We start from the raw sequence: 21,750 nt of genomic DNA, 5'->3' as shown, positions 1-21,750 counted from the left end.
AGAGCACCTGATACTAAATTACCATCATTCTATCATGTCTGAAGTCACATAATAATAATAATAACAGAAAAATTTTAATTCTACACAAATTTGTAATAAGATTCAAAGAAATATAAGTTATTCTGTAAGGTTTCTGGATGTAACATAATGACTATTTTTCTATATCAATAAAGTAAAATACTAGCACATTTAAAAATATGTTATTTATACTTGGGCACAATGGTAAAAATTCTCAATTTTAACCCAATTTAATCAGTATTTATACAACATTTACATAGACTCCAACCTTCAGCAAACCTTGTCAGTAGTCAACGCGCGAACGACATTTTTACAACTTTGAAAATGTGCGCATAGCGTATGTTGTAATTAACCATTCATTAATTTTAAATTAATAATTAATTGTAATCAATTTTATTACATTTAAAATCCATATACATATAAAACAGAATAATTAAAAATATACCTTGTAAATTATATGCACATTTAATTAGAATTTTTCTTTTAACTCCTCAAGCATTCACTAATAAAAAGTACTTCAAATCACTACTAATCATAGAAAAAATCAGAAGCTATAAATCATATCTTTATTCTGGATATGATTTCTACAGGGAAATAAAATTTAAATAACCAAGAATGATACATATAAGTATTAAACAAAATATGCATAATTTATGAATGCAAAGATTTATATGTAGCATGCTTAGCAAGCTTAAGTTCTGATTTTGAGAATGTTTTTTTATAACACAGTTCTTCATTTGCCTGCATATTTATTTTTTCAATCAAAACTGCTTCAAGAGTTTTAAGACCTAAATTTGGTCGAAATTCTGTCTGATTTTTTTTAACAATAGAAAAAATTCTTTCGCAAGTTGCATTTTAATGAGGTATTATTAAGACAGCAAGCATTACAGAAGGCAATACTTTGTATTTAATACACCCATTCATATTTTTTAATTTGGCAATTTCTCCCCATGCTATATCAATACGCAAATCTACAATTTCTTTCAAATCATCTACTTGATACATGGAAAATTCAATTTCTACTTGATTAAGACATTTTTCATCAATAATGGATGGAAAAGTATTCATCAAGTAAAGAACAGATGAAAATGAGACTTCAGTTCTCAAGTTGATGTCAGCAACTTCAGCATGTTTTAGAAATGGATCACTCGGTGGAAATTTATCAATTATATATGAACATGCAGTTACAAAAAAAGCTCACACAGAATTGAAAAATGATTTCCCTTCACTTTCATTCAACTTGGCATTTTTTAAATATAGTCTTGTTTCCGCACCAATCACTAAATTTTCATTTTCTTTTTGTTTACTATACTTCTGAAATGGAATAGACGTTAGAGTAACATCTTCATTTTCTTTAGAAATTACTGATGGTTTTACGAATCTAACAAGTAAATTCATTAAAAGTTCAAAAAGTTCTCTTCTCAATTTATGTATATAAGGAGCTTGTTGTTGCAAATTAATATTTACTGTTATAAACAAAGGCAAAGTATTTTTCAAAAATAACAAGTACAATTTGGTGGTCGGTGACTGTAAAATTTTTTTAATGTTTTGCAATCTCTTTCCTTCATTCTCACTGTTATCTGGTTTATCTCCAAAAAAATTTATCACAGCATCCCACTGTTCCAAAATCCTTGTTATAGATTCTAAAAGAGACAACCATCTCGTACTGCAATATTTCAAAATTTTATGAGATTTTGCATTCTGTCCCAAAATTTGTTGAGCAACTTTGAAGCTATGCTTTCGTTTCGAACTTTTCTCCAAGTAAAAATATATATCTATTATAAACATTTCAATTTCTGAGCCAATTAATTTTTCAGTAGCTTTTTTTGCAGCTATATGCAAGAGGTGGCACGGACAACCTCGGGTGATTATACTTGGTTGATGCATTTTGATAAATGATGCTACACCTTTAAACTTTCCAATCACATTACTAGCATTATCTGAAGAAAATGATAAGCAATTTTTCCATTCTAAACCTTTGTTTTTAAAGTTTTCATTTATACAATTAAAAATACCTTCTCCTGTATTATTCGTGCATTCTAAAATAGAAATCAATGAAGTAATTATCACTCCCTTTTCTTTACTGTAGTATGTTATAACCAATGGGTACAGTTTGTTATCATTGTTATCATTACTTCCATCAGTACTTAGAGAAAATGATGTACTGCACACTGATTTTATAATATCAGCAACAGTATTTTCTGCAAGCGTTTTCACAATAGCAGCAGTTTTGGTATGACCACAGCTAAATTTTTTTGCTATGGCAGAATCCGGAAACATTGCTTTGAAAAGCTCTCTGGAATGATCCGAAACAGAAAGCGGTAGATTATGTTCAATTAAAAAACGAACAAAATAGCATTCGGCTTTTATAGGATCTGTTTCATCATCTTTTATTAAGAAATTTGTTATTTCTTTAGATTTTACGGTGCCAAGTTCTATATGCTTTTGAGAAAACACATGCCGTTTACAGTCATCTTTTCCACCATGAGCAACTGAGAAGTCTTTGTTGGATACACTGCAGTGTGCGTGATTCACAGAAATTTCGGACGCTTTAATGCATGGAAATTCTGAAGAATATGAATCTTTAAACTTCTGCTTTGATAATTTTGGCTTCTTCGTTCGAGGCAGCATTATGATTAAAAATCTTTCACCTGATTCACAGTTCACAAGACACACGCTAAGCTCTCGCCGTAAACTACACAATGCAGCCGAATGCAGCCTAAACACGCATCAGCGAGGAACCTGGGAGACAGACAATTGGGTGGAACTATTGATAAGTCGTTAACGGTTGGAGTTACTGATCTACGATTGGCTAATTCTTCAAAACTAGGAACGCACTCAACACGTGATATATGATAACACGAGTATTCAACCAATCATCGGATGAATTAGTTGGTTCCGTTTTGCGTACTGGTTCTCCTGCTCTTGTTTCTGTAAAATCCGTAGTTTTTTCCATACTTTTCGTAGCTCGTAGTTTTTCATGAATTTCCGTAGAAACTACGGAGAATCCGTAGTAGTTGGAGTCTATGCACTTAATTACAAAAATACAGAGAAATATTTAACGAGGATAACTAGCTATAATAAAGCAAATTATATTGATCGATATTTCTAAAATTCTGATACATGAAGTGCGTTCTAAAAACATCTCTTTCTTTAAATGCTGTTTTCTTTTCAGAATTTAGTGCTCTGCATCCATATAATGCCATTTTCCACAACATTAACTGAAATGTTACTAATTAGATTAATTCAGAAAGCCACTTGGAAAACTATAACAATTTTGGTAAGTTCTGAATTTTTAATTCTACTTAATTTAAATCAACAGTAATTTAAAAACAAAATCATACATAATTAAATAAAATATTCCTTCCTCCAGATTAATATTCAAAATCAATCAGAAAATTTTAAAGATCAATTTAAATCACTTGCTCAACTTCCACCAAGATGGCATCTTGCTTAATATGTCATTTTAAATCAATATTGAGAATGATATATCATCAAAGTTTTACTATATATCATCAAAGTTTTACTGCTTTCAAATTTAATGATAAATTAAAATTATTTTTTAAATTAAGATAATACAAATTCAAATTAAATTTGTCTTGTGATTCAAATTTTGAGAAATGTTAAATCTTTTGCTATTGAGAAGGAAATTTAATATAACAAAAATTCCACCTTTTAATTAAAAAAAAATGTGTCAGGAATAACTTAAGTTTTTACTACAAATCATTTTATATAACAAATAAAAGTATATAAATTGTATGCAGATTTAAATACTCAGAGTCTACACATATTTTACAGTGATATAATGCTAGTTTCAAGCTTTCATTTGTAAGACTTAAGATAAAACAATAAGAAACATTAAGAAAACCAAACATTAAGAAAAATTTAAACCAAACATTAAGAAAAATTTAAAATCTTATTACCCATCATATCTCTGATGTCAGAATAATCCAAATATCGAATGTATAACTGAAAAATAAACTTCAGATTACACATATGCATAGAAAATCCTTTTTAAAGCAACTTTTTAATAAAAACAATAAATTCTTTAATTAACAAAAGTGCAAAATAAGAAAAATTTAATTTTGAAAATAAACTTGACAAAATATAAAAATAAACCTAAAAAGGTAAATCATTACAACTTTAGGCACATAAGGAATAAAACTTTCTGAATCATAAAATACTTTCAACATGATCATGGTTAAATAAACATACACACAATTGTGTATGTGTGCACACATATGTATATATATATACACTACTATAAAAAAATGATGCACCATGAAGTTACCTGAATGGGTCAAAATTGGAATGCGATGTACATGTAGAGGAAAACATATGATTGCAATTTAAAAAAAAATATGATTTATTCAAGAAAATCAGCTTCACAAACTGAGCAAGTCAATGATGTGTTTGTCTATCTCTGGCCTTTAAGCAAGCTGTTATTTGGTTTGGCATTGATTAATAGAGTTGACAGATGCCCTATGTAGGATATTTTGCAAAATTTTGTCCAAATGGTGTGTTTGATCGGCAAAATCCTAAGCAGGTTGAAGGGCCCTGCCCATAATGCTCCAAACATTTTTCGTGAAAGGGGGGGGGGAAGTCCGGCGACCTTGCTGGCCAAGGAAGTGATGGACAAGCACGAAGACAAGCAGTTGAAACTATTGCCATATATGGGCGGGCATTATCTTGCTGAAATGTAAGTGCAGGATGGCGTGATATGAAGTGCAACACAATAGGGCGTAAACATTATCGACATTATCTCTGTACCATAAGGGTGCCACGGACGAGAACCAATGAGGTTCTGCTATTAAATGCACTATAAGCACTCCAGACCATCACTCCTGACTTTTGAGCCATATGGCGCACAACACTCAGGTTGGAATTCTACCATTATCCAAGGAGTCTCCAGATACATCTTCGCTAGTCATAGGGGCTCAATACGAAGCAGGATTCATCACTGAAGACAATTCTACTTCAGTCAGTGATATTCTAAATCGAATGTGCTCGACACCAATGCAAATGGGCTTCTTGGTGAACAAAGATTAATGATAATCAGCGCAAGGAAGACTGTGACCTCAGCTCTCTTTCTCTAAGCTGCCTACTAATGGTCTTTGCGATCAATGAAGCACGAGTAGCACATAGGAATGATGATAATGATTAATATGAGACTCGTCTCTCTATGCTGACTGCTTCTTTCTTGACACTGCATTCGGCCGTGATTCAACCATTCCTGCCAACATCATCTAACTGTGGCATCGCTCCTATTCAAATTTTGAGAGATTCTCCAATTAGACCAACTGCCTTCTTTGAGCCTAACTACATGTCCTCTCTCAAATGCTGACATTCGTACATATTTTTTGTGCACCTGTATGTGAGGCATACTTACTGTCTACCACGAGTACACAAAATGAAATTCACATAGACTATATGACCTGGAATCAAAATCTCTCCTCTTTAATATCCTGCCAGTACACATTTAAGATGCACTGCAGCGCCACATGTTCATTCATTAGTTGCTATTTGCATTTTCCTTCGAAAACCTGTATGCATATCAATTAGTGTCCAATTTGCATTATTCCTTCTTGGTGCATCGTTTGGTACTCTTCTGTTATTGGGACCGGACTCAGAAATGTATATGTCTATGTAAGTGTGCATGTATGTAAAATTTTAATTTACATGTTTTTTTATTTACCTTACATATATAACACAAAAAATAATATTTAAAAAATTTAGTGTACACACATATACATATATATCAAATTTTTGTTAGTTATGTATTATCTCGTCAACCATTGGTAGAAATTTCAGTAACAATCGTCAATCGTTACTACAGAATTCTAAAGGAAGTGATCATCTGTAATTATGACTAAACTGCGCTACTTGGTCGATCGATAAGGTAATATGTAAGTATTAAATTTCTTTTAAAGACACACAATAAAAGTCTGATATCTGGAATCATACATATTCTGGAAATTCTGGATATTAGATTTGTTTTAAATATAGTGAAGATGGCATGTAGAAATTATAAAATTAAATATATGAAACAGTAGTTTTTAAAATAAAGAAGCATTTATGACCTTAAGAGAATCAAAATTTTTTAAAAAATTTGCTACTTATTTGTTTTATTACACATTTAAACATTTCTTTCAACATAAGTTGTTTAAGAATGGTCCCTTTTTTTTTTTTGCTAATGCTTTAATTTTATATACAGACCTACTTTCTTATTCAGTTAAAAAGTTTTCATTTCTCAACTCCGTAATTGCCAAATTGAGATTTCTCACTAAACTATCAAATGAAATCTGCTCATTCTCACCAACAAACTCTTTGCCACTTTCTTCACATCAGTAGAAACATTTTCTTAATTTAAAACCATACTACAGATTTCACTGACCGACCATTAGTTGATAGATGGGTTATTTTAATTATGGCAAAGCACTCAAAGGCTATCTGCCTAAGGTGAATGACACATTTGTGAAGGATATTCTGTTACATATGAGAAAAACCATGAAAACAGCCATAGAGCCATCCTGTTCACCAGGCATTGTCTTCATAATGAAAAACTTCTGCTACATCATCTTCATTTGCTATCACTTCTGCGCAAATTCCACCAATTTGGAAATTTCACTTTTTGCGTATCGTATCTGAAAAACCATCAAATTCACAGCTTTCATCATCACCACTAACTTTATAAATATGATAGCAAGTGATAAATTATGCCAAGCATTTTTTTAAATATTGGCAAACATGTCCTCCCATAATTAAGACATTATGTCCTCCCATAATTTTACACAGCAGATTTTAATTTTTTTAATTCTTGAATGTCTCAATATTTGTGAAAAATTCTAGCACAGGTTTTAAAAAAGGCTACTTTGTAGCTGCATTCCATCATGCATAGTAACTTCAAGAACCATTGGCTAGATGACTGGAATTCAGTTTGGTGGAAAGAGGACAATTTATTTTTACTAAAACTTTACATAACGCATGAGCCAAATGATTGTCTATTATATTATCAGAGCAATTTCTGCATCATCTGATAAGCCCACTGGACCTCATGATTTTAAAAACAATTATTCATTAATTCTTGTTATCCATGTTTTTTTTATTTGAATGACAGGTGATAGGGAAAATTTTTTCTTTTTTAATTGCCTGAGGTCATGTACTTCCTGAGTTATGGCTATTTTATATTTGTAAGTTCATACAGCATTTGCACATGATAAAATCAGTTTGCAACAGTTGGAGTCTATTCTGCAGAAGCTCCCAAGGTATTTCAGGACACATAATTGACAAAAGACCAGAGACCAGTTTTGTCAATGTTATAATTTTTTTCTAGAGATATGTTTTCGCTATTAATCCATGTGATGAATTCATCTGCAATTTGTTCCTCAGTTCATTTAGTTACATATGCTTCAATATAAACAAACTTTTTTGCCTGAAATTTCTAATTACCTTAAGGTAATATTAAAATTTGGTTAACATGCCTGTCAAACATGTGCATTCAGTTTAAAATTTATTTTCTCACAAAATATTTTGACTTGAGCAATTAGAACTGGACTCATCAATGACATGTCTTCACTGAGATGTTACCTGACCTTTTAATCATAACTTTGTCATGATCATAGCATAATGAATGATTTTTCTGTTATTCATTGCGAGTTGTTTGTCAAAACACACAAAAAATTTTAAGACATTATGAGGTATTTTTTCCCTCCTTATAGAATGCCTTTGTGGTATAAATGGACGGCATGTCCAGCAAGCAGTTGGGATGCACGGTATTCAAATCCCAGTAAAAGCAATGCACATTTTTCACATTCCTATATCAACATAACCTAATGACACTACAAGTGCAGCCAGATGCATTTACACTAGAAAGGCACGTGGTAAGAAGGGAGAAAATATCGGAAGCACTTCCGCAGAGAACCTGGTAAATGTAAACATCGCCAACTTTGGCGAAAATAGTTCAAACCTGGTAACCCAACGGATTTGTCCTATTCGCTAGTTTAAAGTTTGCAACCATTCCTCTTGCGTTTATTTTTTTGTTGAATTATCCCTGTCGTTTTTCGCATTTGCAGATTTATATTATTCTTCTCTTATTTATTATTATTTTTTCTGAATTTTTTAACAACGATTAGATAGAAATATTTTCGTAGATAGATGCCGGTTCTCGGTTCGAGATGAAAGGAGGGGTGAATGCTAATTTGTAACACGGCTGTTCATGTTGTGTTCTTAATTATTAACAGCTCTAAGAACCATGAGGTTTTCAACATCTAAAATTTGTTTTCGTAGACCGCAAAAAATGTGCATGTGCATTTAAAATATTAAATACAGTCAAAAGTCGTTAATTCGGACACCCATAATCCGGAATGATCTATAATCCGGACCTCAAAGCTACAAACTTTCTGCGCATGCGTAGCGTTGACGCATGCGCGTAAGACCTTTACCGCTGCGAATTTGCGTGTGCGCGTGCGCAAAATACGTTTACGAATGCGCGTTTAATGTATAACGGACGGGATAAGCTAAGCTAAAATTATCTAATTATCTATTTCCGTTAATGTTGCAGATTGTGTTGTTCCTTAATCTTCGAATTGGATTCGGATTATTATTTTTTGCAGACTGTTAGAGCAATTTTATAAAAGTAAGCTTGAACTTTCGATTATGTCAAATAGAATTTCCGATATATATTTGCTATAAGTAAAGGATATCCAAAGCGAAAGTATCTTTCCGAGTCCATTAAACAAAAAGTGGAATTGCTGCAAAAAATGGATAAAAGCATATCCTTTGTTTATCTAAACTTTGTTTATCTTTAATGCCGCGGCGGCGTGAAATGAATTGGAAGTTGATCTGTCAGCACTATCCTTATCTTAAGGACAGATGTTTTTATTTTATTTGGCTTATAATTGCTTACTCAATGTAGTATTTCATCTCGTCTTTGATATGATTTAAATCAAATGCCTCGTCATTATAATTCGCTTCCGATAGGGAAGAAAGTGTCAGAGGTTATTGAAAACGAAAAAATTTCGATTGACAAATTTGTTGGTATTCTCGACACAGCAATTATAGGACTTGAACAGCGGAACTTTGTAACTGAACAAGAAATTATGTCTGTTTATAGAATTAAAGAGAATGTATTATCACATAAAAAACGAAGCAGCTTAAACAACTTACATTGAAAGAAATGTTTAATAAAGTAAACAAATAAATATTAAGCTTTTTTTTTGTAAATTTTGATACCCTTTAGATCATAATTGTTCTTTATTTCATAAATTACGGTTTCATATTTTTAATTTTATAATTTTTGCATGCCATTTTACCAGATTTAAACTGATGATCTATAATCCGGAAAAATCGATAATCCGGAATCGCCGAAGTCCCGACGAGTCCGGATTAACGACTTTTGACTGTAATGCTTTTATTTTTATTATTGATTATTGTCATCTAAAATTATGAAAAGAAATAAATTTTTATGGCGTAAAATTTTAACAAGATAATATATTGTTAATGCTTTTCTAACAATAACCTTTCAGAGGATAGCAGGTGTGACATAAATAGATGATTAAATTGAAATAAAAAAATATTGATTATCTAAGATGACAGAATAGTTTGATGCATCACCATGGTCATCAAAATTAGCAAACTACTGCTGTTGTAAGGAATATATTGTTTTCTGTGTTAACTGGAATTTAAGACAATTTTTTTTCGTATATCACGTTTAACCGGTAAATTTCAGTATATTAATACTAATTTATATTTTTTAAATGAATTTATATTTCTGTTATAAATGCTTATATATTGTCTTATGCTTAATAATATATTCTTTTCTGTGCTAACTTGAATTTAATACAAATTTATTTTCGTATATCACATTTAACCGGTTAGTTTTACATCTACATGCTTATTATCTGTAAATTTTTACTACCATATGCTTAATATATTGTTTTATCTACTAACTTGAATTTACATGCACTAAAAATCAAGTTTATGGCTCGGCTCATCGTTAGCTTGGCGAGTAAAAATGCAACGGCGCCAACGGGTTCTCTGCGGATGAAAACCCAAAATACCTTATAAAGTTCCCTTTCTTTTTTAAAGTAACATAATGCTAAATTTCCAAGGGAAACCTATACCTTGGTGTGCTCCTTGCATAATTTTAAAATGTATATGCATTTATCCTTTTTTTTTTTTTTTTTTTTTTGAAGCAATTCCACTTTTTATTTAATTGGCATTGAAACATGCTTTCAAATCCTGCAGCAACACTTTTCATTATAATAAAAAATTCAAATTTTAATTTTGATAAAATAGCTGTAATAATAATAGTGCATAAAAAATAATGTGCTGGATCAAATCAGAAAGTTAAGAAAGAGTGCAATTTGCTATGTTCACTGAACTTAAGTGCCATGGAATCCTTCTCTCTTCTCCATTGCTATGCAAATGAAATAATGTCTTGCCAATGAAATAATATACAATGTCTTGGGGCTTACAATAAAACATTTTGCATTTATAATAATTAAAATACATCTCATGATTTTCAACATGTATTGATTCTAAAAAAATATTCAGAGAAAAAAAGCTTTGCCTTTCCCTAAAAAAATTTAATATTTTGATCTGAAGTCACAATATTAGTAAATATAAAAGATTATACAACCTAATAAACTTCATAAAATGTTTATATAAAAAAAGGAATATTCTAATAAAACATTTACACATATTCATCAAATTTAACAAAGAAGTGATTACTTTATATTTCACACATATTTATTTAAAAAGCACGACATTCACCAAAAAACTAATTTTGACAGCCAGAATCTGGATATTATATGGGCAAAGAGCAGGGCTTTCGCTTGGAATTTATTCATATACATTTACAGAAATCCATATATATATATATACAAACACAGACATATAATTTTTTTTTTTAATTAAAAGCACATTAAGGACACAGGATTAACAAATAATTCATATATAAATGTGTATTTGCAATAAAAACTTTCATTTATAAATACATATAAATACGAAATAAAAATATATCTACAACGTATTTAAATTAAGTCCACATATCTTCAAAGGTATGCATATTAAGTCACAATAAGCTATCCTTAAAAGATTACACACATATATACAATAGTTTATTTCTAATTGAAAATACGCAATTAAAAAGGTCTACCAAAGTAGCACCTAAAGAAATTTAAACACATGGTTCTGAAACAAATCAAGTCCATTTTAATGTAAATATTTAGATGTCATTAATAAGCTCGAAAACTATACGGTTCCGAAGTTCCTTTATATTGAAGTAAATTTGCATTTTATGTAGACTTTAAAATTCCTTTTAATGAAAAGTTTACTTTCAAGATTTTTAATTAAGAACATACATTTAATGTATATTTTAAGACTACACTTTATATATTTATAATTTCATGAGACAGTGTAATCACTATAAGAGCAAAATCTGATTTAACTGAAAGCACATATCAAAACACTCTATTATCAAAAATCAAAACTGCAGATTTTTCCTATAAGGCTTCAATATGAAAAACAAAACAGAAAGTAAACCGAAAAATTCTAATATTTTTCAAGCACTTCAACAGGTTACTACGAGATATGGAAACAAAAAGTAAAGTGTAATCAACCGTATAAAACTTACCTCGAGGGGGTAATTAATAAACTGATACGTCTGACAAGTTCAGGCTTAAAAGATTAAGTTAGAATAGTGAGGTTAGCATACAGGAGGCACTGCAAGAACAAAATTCTCTTCATCATTCTACATAATTAGTATAAGATGGGAGAACTCTCCATTCGGCAGAAACGCAATCTTCATCATTTACCTGTCAAACCGAAGCGAGAGTAGCATCCCAGACCTGTCAGGTAAATCAAAGATTTACCACAGGAACTCCATCACATTTTGAAATGTCCACTGAATATATATGAGATTGGAACTATTAATGACGAGTAGTCTATGATATCCATACATTCCATCATGTAAAGGAGAGAAAATCAGATCCATAATATGAAAAGCCTTCTCAAAAACATAAAATTTTAGCCGTTATCATCACCACTAGCACTCGAGTTCACAGCCTACGGAGCTAGCGCCCTCTGTTTATTATTTTATTTTTTATGTTGACAGGTGAGTTCATGTCACGGTTCAACAATCTTTCGGTAACGACAGGAGCTTTTGATGCTAATGATGTGCTAATGATGTACGTTCATTCTCATAACTATAAATAACCTGAGCAAATTTTAGAAAAAAATTAATTTGAATTGCTTTATTATTTTGCAAGCATTGAGTCTGTATCGCAAAAAATATTTAAATCTCATTTTGTTGAATCACAAAGGTCAATCATATATTTTACTTTACACCGAAAAAAAAAACCCTCCAATCTATTGAAGTGGAACTGAAAGAAAAATTTTATACACTAATACATAGAAAATAATTATAAATTACTTCAAAATTTTTGATAAATCAAACTTCAATCATTGAAAGTAAAAGTGATAATACTTATATACATAAGTAATCGTCGGAAACATTTCAACAATCTTCTATACATGTCATTATAAGTTTTGTTATTGTATATATTTAGAAATCACATGTTTTTTTAAGGTATCTGACCATAAATTCTTAAAATATAAAATAATTTTCATAGCGAAAAACTTTCACTTTAACTCCAGCTGGTCCGAGGTTCGTCTGCAATTAAGACATATGTGATAATCTGATACTGTATGCCTTAAATAATGTACTTTTAATTTCATTCGTGTGCCATGTATAAATTTAGTCATAAAACATAATAAAATAATCATTAAGTAATATCTTCTCTTTAATAAATTTATTAAAGTTTATTTTAAAATTTATAACTCGACAGTTTTTTTATTACGCCCTTTGTGCATTAATTCATAAATAATATGATTTCTTTCCAACAAATGCACTTATTTTACTGTAAACATGACATTACTCAGACTACTGAAAATATCATTATTAAATTTACAGAAGAAAAGTGTTTGGAATACAAGTTCTCTTATAACTGACATTTTACCCTGCGATGAAATAGTGAATAAATATTCCAAACTTTTTATCCGAAGCCTTTTCTTATATTTTTCAACATAGTAAGTATTTTTGTCATTATAACGTGCTGTCTGTTATATAGTTTTGTTAAATTGTGTGAGATCATCGATACAAAATTATATTAAGGAATAGAAGCGTGTATTTCAGATGTTCAGCTTCATGTATATATTTGCATAGTTTTAGGTTTCCTTCATACTATTGTATAACCTTCACCTTTCGTATAAATTCAATTCACATTTTTTTGTAGATCCTGGAAAAACGGAATAAATTACATGCATAAGATCCTAAAACTGTTTGATATAAATTACATTTGTATAGGGTTTTACATTTTCCACTTTTATTTTATTTTGGATACTGTTTTAACTAGATCTTAGATAACGTTCTTTAAGAAGTATGATTAGAGTTGCATTTTACAACGGAGATTTCTGAATAGATGTGTTTACTTCTCTTTGTAATTAAATATTTTCTCTATAGAATTAAGAAAAAAAAAAAAAAAAAAAATTATTTTTTGCATCATAGCTTATATAATATTTGATGTTATGCTTTTTAGTTATTTTCATTTATTTCAAATATCTTAAGCTTATATTATCAAGTATTACTGGCTCATAGTATATTTCATATTCCTCTCTAAGGAAAAAAAAAGAGAAAATAAGTACTGTAAAATTCCATAATATATATGTGTTTTCTAAACAATTGCTCAACGATGATTGTTGAATTTGAAAATGAGAGCCAAATGGATTACTTTTAGTGGATATAATAGCTTTTTTTATTGGATCGATGTGTTTATCTTCAAGGGCAAAGCAAATAATATATGATGTTTCAAAGAATGATAGCATTTCAAATTAAAATTAATTTATGACAGTTTAATTAATTTTAGTATTGTTTTGAAATTCAGTTTGAACATAGTCATGTGAATAATAACTTTCGACTTTGTGCTTGTTTGTTTTTTTACACAATCTCGTGCTTAGCACTGAGTGTGCATGAGTGTTCACGCACAAATGATCTGCAAATCGGATAATGCACACCCAGATAATCAAGAGTATACTGTATATAATTTAGTACTTTTTCTTTGTTGAATCTTGAATGCAATTTGAAAGCTAGTTTTATTAATTCGAGCGACTATTTAACTCTTTAAATAAAATATAAATAATCTTTGAAAGGGAAAAAAAAGCATAAAATAAGAATTTTATGGTACTTTTCAGTTATCAGAAGCGATTTCACAAGTATATATATTTATGCACATCTTGATGTATTTATGATGAACACATGCATCCATATGTATACACATACATACATGCATTTTTGGACCTGGTCCTGATAACAGAACAGCACCAATTTTTTTTTATCGTGCCTATAGCTAATGCAGAATATTTTGTAATGTAAGTTACTTCAACTTCCTTTGTTCAGTATTTTATGTAAAATTATTTATTTAACGGATTTGAAAAATGAAGTATCAAAAAAGACATTAAAAATTATGATTTTTGTGACTTATTTTATTTTATTTCCCATGTTATTGCTATTAAAAAATCTCTCCCATGAAAACCTATTTTGATAAAAATAAAATTTAATTTATTGGAATACCCAGGTCCTTCTTAGAAGCACAACATGAAAAACTGTTCTCTTGCCAATGCATCATTTTTTGTGAAGATGCAGGCAGCTTTATAACAATTCATCATTTTACTGGACACTTATCCAGTGTGGACACTTATCCAAAACTCCAGTTTTTCATAAAGGTTCCAAAAATTTATTTAATTAACTAATCAGTAATTGAAATGTCATGAAATCAGTCAGTTGTGAATATTTGTAAATATAACGCTGATTTTTGTTGTTTGACTTCTGAATTAATAATTGAAAAGAGGTTATCTTGAAGAAAGAAAGCTTTTTTTTTTTTCAGTCATCACCATGTAAAAATAAAATATGACTCAAAACTAAAGAGAAGGCTTTTTCTGAATTTAAAACCGTGTGCTGATATTCACTATTCTATTATTTGGTACTTTCTGCATTATCATCATGATAAAAGATTTCAGTCATTTAATTCTCATTTAGCATTTCTGCAGATGAGGCATTAATCAGAAAGTTTCCATTTTTTTTTTGCCATATCCGAAGACCTTCAGATTTACAACTATCATCATCTTGATGAAACTTGGTAGCTGGCAATAAATTTAATAAGTATTATTATCTGCAGATTTACCTTCTCATAATCTTGCAATGCCCCACACATCAGATTTTGTATTAAAATATTTCTAGAATTCTTGGAATGGCTTACATCAGCATTGTTTCTTAAAATGTTATATCTGCATTTCAGTGCACATGAAATTCTGACAGCCATCAGTCTGACTGACAGAGGTGAAATTTTAGGAAAGGATAAAATTGCAGACATTATCATTATAATAATAGATGGAATAAAATAATAGCCTTGAATGGCCCGATATGGGGTATATACAGGATTCTTTGCCAATGTGGTTTAATTTACATAGTTCAGACTAAGAGAGGCATAAAATTTTGCATTAAAGAACATGAAGCATATGTTAGCAAAAAAGGAAACACAGAGGTCCTCTGTTACCCAGCATTGTTGGTCCAAAAATCACACTTTCCATTTTTGTGTGGCAAAAATTATTCAAAAAACATCTTCCATTGGTGAATTAGATTTTCTAGAGGTGTTTCACATTTAAAAAAATCTTTCTGTTCCAGTTAATGACCCTAATTCTAATCCATCTTTACCTTCATCCTTTAAGGAAATTATGTTTTAATTTTCTTGTTTCATCAATAGATGGTTCCAGTAGCTCAATAGCAAGACAGATTCAGCTATTGTTCAGGCATTTTTATCTTATCTCGTTTATTTGCAGTTTGGCAGCCGAGGTTCCAGAGCTGAAAGTGTAATCGTGGCCAGTGTCAATATAATGTAAATCAATGTATTGTCATTGATTTAAAAGTGACTTACAATTAGTTAAGAGAATCAGTTGTGAGAAATATGACTTTCACAGCACACCAGCTTTTATATAATTCTTAGTCCTTAAAAGAACAAAAATCAATAATAAAAAAAAAAAAAAAAAAAAAAAAAGAAAGAAAGAAAAAAAGAAGAAAGAACAAGGGAAAAGTATGCAATTTTTATCTTTTTATTTTGAAGCTGAAATCCATTGTTTCAATTGCTTGAGTAGCATTTAATTCATTTACGTACTCAATCTAAATCCATAGCTGTAAACTAGTACTCTTTTATGAAGAAAAATTTTTGCAGCCTTTGGTAAGACCTATACTTTGAAAAAGATTTTTGAGTTTATTTGCCATCAGCATTTGAGGGATGTAATGGATGATAAAATAGTCTTTCCTTAACTGTTTTCCATTTTTCGTCTCATTTCAAGAACAATTTGAGCTTTCCTTCAGATCTTCAAAAGATTTATTACAGAAATAATTCACTTTATAAATATCTGAAAATATGTTTTAAGAAGTACAATCTATTATATTCATTTGTGAGTGAACCTTATAATTTATTTTTAAAATTTATATTTGAAATTTTTTTTTCAACAGGTAAAAAGGCATATAAATGTATATACTACTATGTTTATCTACATGTTATATGCATACACCTACACGTATACATACACGACATATTTTTTGTGATAGTTTTTTAAACTTTTTGTGCTTAGAATAATCCATTTCACAGAAAATTCAGAATCACTAAAGGAATTTCATATGAACATATGAAATAAATTGAAATACAGTCAAAAGTCGATAATCCGGACTCGTCGGGACTTCAGCGATTCCGGATTATCGATTTTTCCGGATCGTAGATCATCAGTTTAAATCTGGTAAAATGGCATGCAGAAATTATAAAATTAAAAATATGAAACCGTAATTTACGAGATAAAGAACTATTATGATCTAAAGGGTATCAAAATTTACAAAAAAAAGCTTAATATTTATTTGTTTACTTTATTAAACATTTCTTTCAATGTAAGTTGTTTAAGCTGCTTCGTTTTTTATGTGATAATACATTCTCTTTAATTCTATAAACAGACATAATTTCTTGTTCAGTTACTAAGTTCCACTGTTCAAGTCCTATAATTGCTGTGTGGAGTATACCGACTAATTTGTCAATTGAAATTTTTTCGTTTTCAATAACCTCTGTCACTTTCTTCGCTATCGGAAGCGAATTATAATGACGAGGCATTTGATTTAAATCATATCAAAGACAGAGTACATCGAGATGAAATACTACATTGAGTAAGCAATTATAAGCCAAATAAAATAAAAACATCTGCCCTTAAGATAAGGATAGTGCTGACAAATCAACTTCCAGTTCATTGCACGCCGCTGCGGCATTAAAGATAAACAAAGTTTAGATAAACAAACGTTAAAGTTTAGATAAACAAAGGACATGCCTTTATCGATTTTTTGCAGCAATTCCACTTTTTGTTTAATGGCCTTCGAAAGATACTTTCGCTTTGTATATCCTTTACATATTAGTAAATATATATCGGAAATTCTATTTGACATAATCGAAAGTTCAAGCTTACTTTTATAAAATTGCTCTAACAGTCTGCAAAAAATAATAAGCCAGATCCAATTTGAAGATTAAGGAACAACGCAATCTGCAACATTAACTGAATTAGATAATTTTAGCTTAGCTTATACCGTCCATTATACATTAAACGTGTATGCGTAAACGTATTATGTGCATGCGCAGACGCATATTCGCAGCCGTAAAGGTCTTTCACATGCGCATGCACAGAAAGTTTGTAGCTTTGAGGTCCGGATTATGGGTGTCTGAATTAATGACTTTTGACTGTATATATTCAAAGTCGCGCTTTCGAGACATGAAGAATGCAATTTGAATTTTGTCAATCGGCTTAGTAGAATGCGAGATGTAGAACTGTCCCCTTTTTTTTTTCGCGCACTGTACATTTCAGTGATGTGTAGTGTTACATGTTGTTCTTGCTCCTTATACTCGGATGTCTGACATATGAAATTAGTCAGGTGTATTAGTTATTATACCTTCCAGAAATATGAAATGAAGTTCAGAAATCAGCAAAAATTTCCCTGGTGCAGTCCTATATGTGAGAGATGATGGCAGGGAGATGTATCTCTATTCGGTATGGCAATTTCTAACTAATTGAAAAAAAGTTTTGGCTGTAAATGACAGAGAGATGCCATAAGGTTAGGAGGGAACACTCTGTTATATTCTATTGCCTACATATATGAGTGGAGCTTTGAGATGATCATTATAATACTTTTCACCTATCAGTGCTCAGATTTTTCTTAATCACAAAACTCTGTTAATGAGTAAGCAGATTACATGGTAGTACTGGCTCATGTGTATCCTTTTTTCCCAGTTTGTCAGTAGCAATATTGTCCTCGACGTCTATGTGGGATTAATTAAAGTGAAAATCTTAAGTGAAATTTGTGTCAGCATTGAATTTTTTCTTTTTATGTTTTAAAAGTACCTATATTATTATGATAAAATAGTTATGTTTTTCAGCTATAATTAAAATTGTTGCTTTTTATCATAATAAAGTACATTAAAATTGATTGCTGTGCTCTTTTTTCAGTTCTTCATAAACAGTAACCTTGGAAATGTAGAAATATTGTATAGAAGAATATATAGAAGCAGAACAGAAGTGAGGTATGTCTAAGATAAGATTTTAAAAGTGTTATTAAAAATTCATTTTTATAATAATGCCATACTGTAGTATACGGAAAAAAGATGTTTAACGAGTAGTTGCTATAATGAAAATCAATTTAATGTACTCTAATCAGTTGATGACTTTTTGAACAGGGGTGTGGAGTTGGTAGGGAAAATGACCGACTCCTGGAATTTTAAAGACTCCGACTCCCTGATATATATAGTATATATGTAAACATATCAGGTTCGAATTGTGAAGAAGGCATGGTTGTAACTGTCCATACTTTCGTAGGAGGCAAAGGTGGCCCACATATTAGGTGCCTCTTTAGTAAAGTGACCAGCAGTAAAACTTTCTTGTTTCTGAAATTCCATACTGATCTTCCTGCACTTTATTTCAGTAAGGTAAGAAATTTGGTTCTTGTCAATAAAAAGCCATCTTTGATAGCATTAATAAATTTTATTTAGTCTTTTGAAAGCAAAAACATATGACTGCTCCAGCTTTAAAAAAAAAAAAAAAAAAAAAAAAAATACTAGTACAAATTTTTTTATCAGATATTCAGAACATCTTCTATTGTTGCCATTCCGACAAAGTGTAACTTTATTTCCTTTATTTATAATTTGCGATCTTTACAAGTCCCTGCACGAAAAGCGTATTTGTCACCTTAGAGACAATGCTGCTTATAGTTCAGCAAGAGAGAGTTTGAAAAATACAATAACCCCCCCCCCCCAAAAAAAAAAGAAAAGAAAAGAAAAAACAGCACCACAGCTTCTATTCACAACAGTGAAATACAAGTGAGGGTCCTCAAAATATGCAGCTCCCCAAAATAAAATGATTTAATGAACACTAGCATTAAAAGTACATAGGAAAGTACATATATATATATATATGCCATATATGCACTATCGGAAGTAAATACTACAGTTTTAAATTAATACTATTGGGAGTATTTTAAATTTGTGTAATGAAAATAAGTTTTCTTTATACAGTCAAAAGTCTTTAATCCGGACTTGTCAGGACTTCGGCAATTCCGGATTATAGATTATCAGTTTAAATCTGGTAAGATGGCATGCAGAAATTATAAAATTAAAAATATGAAACCGTAATTTATGAAATAAAGAGCAATTATGATCCAAAGGTTATCAAAATTTGCAAAAAAAAAAGTTTACTATTTATTTGTTTACTTTATTAAACATTTCTTTCAACGCGCGCATGCGTAAAGCATACATTACGCATAGTCAAAATTAGAAAATTGCAACCAGAAAACTATTTGATGTGTACTCGTGATATTTATAATGACGAGAAATTTGATTTAAATCACATCAAAGACGGAATACATCCAGATGAAATACTACATTTAGTAAGGAATTATAAGCTGAAAAAAATAAAAACATCTACCCTGAAGATAAGGATAGTGCTGATGGATCAACTTCCAGTTCATTGCGCGCCGCGACGTCCCCCCCCTTCCCGCAGAGCAGCGTGAAATTGATAAACTGATTTCGGAATGGTTAGAGAAACAAAGGATATATCTTTATCCATTTTTTGCAGCAATTCCACATTTTGTTTGATGGACATTGAAACGTACTTTCGCTTTGTAGATTCTTTACATATTAGTAAATATATATCAGAAATTCTATTTGACATAATCGAAAGTTCAAGCTTACTTTTATAAAATTCCTCTAACAGTCTGCAAAAAATAATAAGCCAGATCGAATTTGAAGATTAAGGAACAACGCAATCTGCAACATTAACTGAAATAGATAGTTTTTAGCTTATACCGTCCATTATACATTAAACACGCATGCGTAAACGTATTATGTGCATGCGTAAATGCCTATGCACATGAGTGAACACATTATGCATTGACGCATGGCAGAAAGTTTGTAGCTTTGAGGTCCGGATTATGGGTGTCCAGATTAACGATTTTTGACTGTAATTTAATTTTGTTTATGAGTTAACTGATAACCTTGATAAGGCATCAGCATTCCCATGTGAACTGCCTTTGTGGTATGTCACAGTCATGGTGTAACGTTGTAACGCTAAGGCCCAACAAGACAGTTTAGCACCATGAGGGGCACTTTGGGTCAGGTAGGTGAGGGGAGTGTGGTCAGACATAATTTGCACTTTGGCACTGAAAATCCAAGTGCCAAATTTGGGTCAGGTAGGTGAGGGGAGTGTGGTCAGACATAATTTGCACTTTGGCACTGAAAATCCAAGTGCCAAATTTTTTCAAGGCTTCGATGACACAAAACGCTTCTCTTTTGATGGTCGACCATAATTGTTGACAGAGAGTTTATTGCTGAAAAATGTTATGGGCATTTCTTTCTCATGTTCATCATTTTGAGCTAAACACAATCCAATTGTAAATGCAGATGCATCTGTATAGAGTTGAAAGGGCTTGTCGATGTCCTGAGTATGCAGAGATGGCATTTTTTTAAAATCAGCTCTTCTTTGAGTTAGTTGAAAAATGCTTCCGTTTTAGAGTCCTGCAGAATATTATTTGGAACACTCGTTTTTTCAAGGTTTGTTAGAGGCAAAACTATTTCAGAAAAATTTGGGATATAATCCCTATAGTAACTTGCTAGCCCTAAAATACTTCCAGTGTCTTTTTTAGTAGACAGATTCTGGATGACTTTGACTTTCTTAGGATCTGGAGAGTAAGTGCCAGAATCTATTACGTGACCTAGAAACTTCATGTGACTCTTTCTGAAATCACACTTTTCTAGATTTGTGGTTAGACTTATGTTTCTCAGAGTCTGAAACACTTGGTCTATGTGATGGAGGTGATCATTCCGAGTCTCAGAAAATATTGCTGTATCATCAAGGTATGAATGGCAATATTTCTTATGGTTTGCAAGTACCTTATCCATGTATTTTTGAAAGGAACTGCTGGCATTTTTCAAACAGAAAAGAAGAACTTTCCATTGGTAATGGCCAAAATGAGTGACATATGCTGTATAAAGTTTGTTTCCTTCTTTCATCAGGATTTACAATTTCCCTTAGTTAAATCGAGAACTGTTGTGAATTTGGCTTTCCATATTTCAAAGAGTAAATCTAACTAATCTT

The 21,750-nt window shown here is 30.8% G+C and overlaps 2 protein-coding genes across 4 annotated transcripts in view; one reads left to right on the top strand and one right to left on the bottom strand.

The window, feature by feature from the left end:
• The window catches only part of LOC118194494 (protein turtle-like), an 85,468-nt gene extending 73,391 nt beyond the window's left edge, over positions 1-12,077 (bottom strand). For 2 of the 3 annotated variants that reach the window (XM_035365643.2, XM_085827063.1), the window contains exons 1-2: positions 11,654-12,077; positions 3,942-3,987 (exon numbers count right to left, since the gene is read on the bottom strand). The gene's annotated coding sequence lies outside the window, so the exon portion shown is untranslated. The remainder of the gene's footprint in view (positions 1-3,941; positions 3,988-11,653) is intronic. The other variant, XM_035365647.2, reaches the window with a different exon arrangement.
• Positions 12,078-12,687: 610 nt separating this feature from the next.
• The window catches only part of LOC118194511 (uncharacterized), a 43,973-nt gene continuing 34,910 nt past the window's right edge, over positions 12,688-21,750 (top strand). The window contains exons 1-2 of the mRNA XM_035365655.2: positions 12,688-13,107; positions 18,613-18,686. The gene's annotated coding sequence lies outside the window, so the exon portion shown is untranslated. The remainder of the gene's footprint in view (positions 13,108-18,612; positions 18,687-21,750) is intronic.

Source organism: Stegodyphus dumicola, chromosome 11 (genome assembly GCF_044657685.1).
Source record: "Stegodyphus dumicola isolate Sdum_Otavi_A_Nest chromosome 11, ASM4465768v1".
Classification (NCBI taxonomy): Eukaryota; Metazoa; Arthropoda; class Arachnida; order Araneae; family Eresidae; genus Stegodyphus; species Stegodyphus dumicola.
Note: the sequence above shows the minus strand (reverse complement) of the source record. Positions and strands in the feature narration are given on the sequence as shown.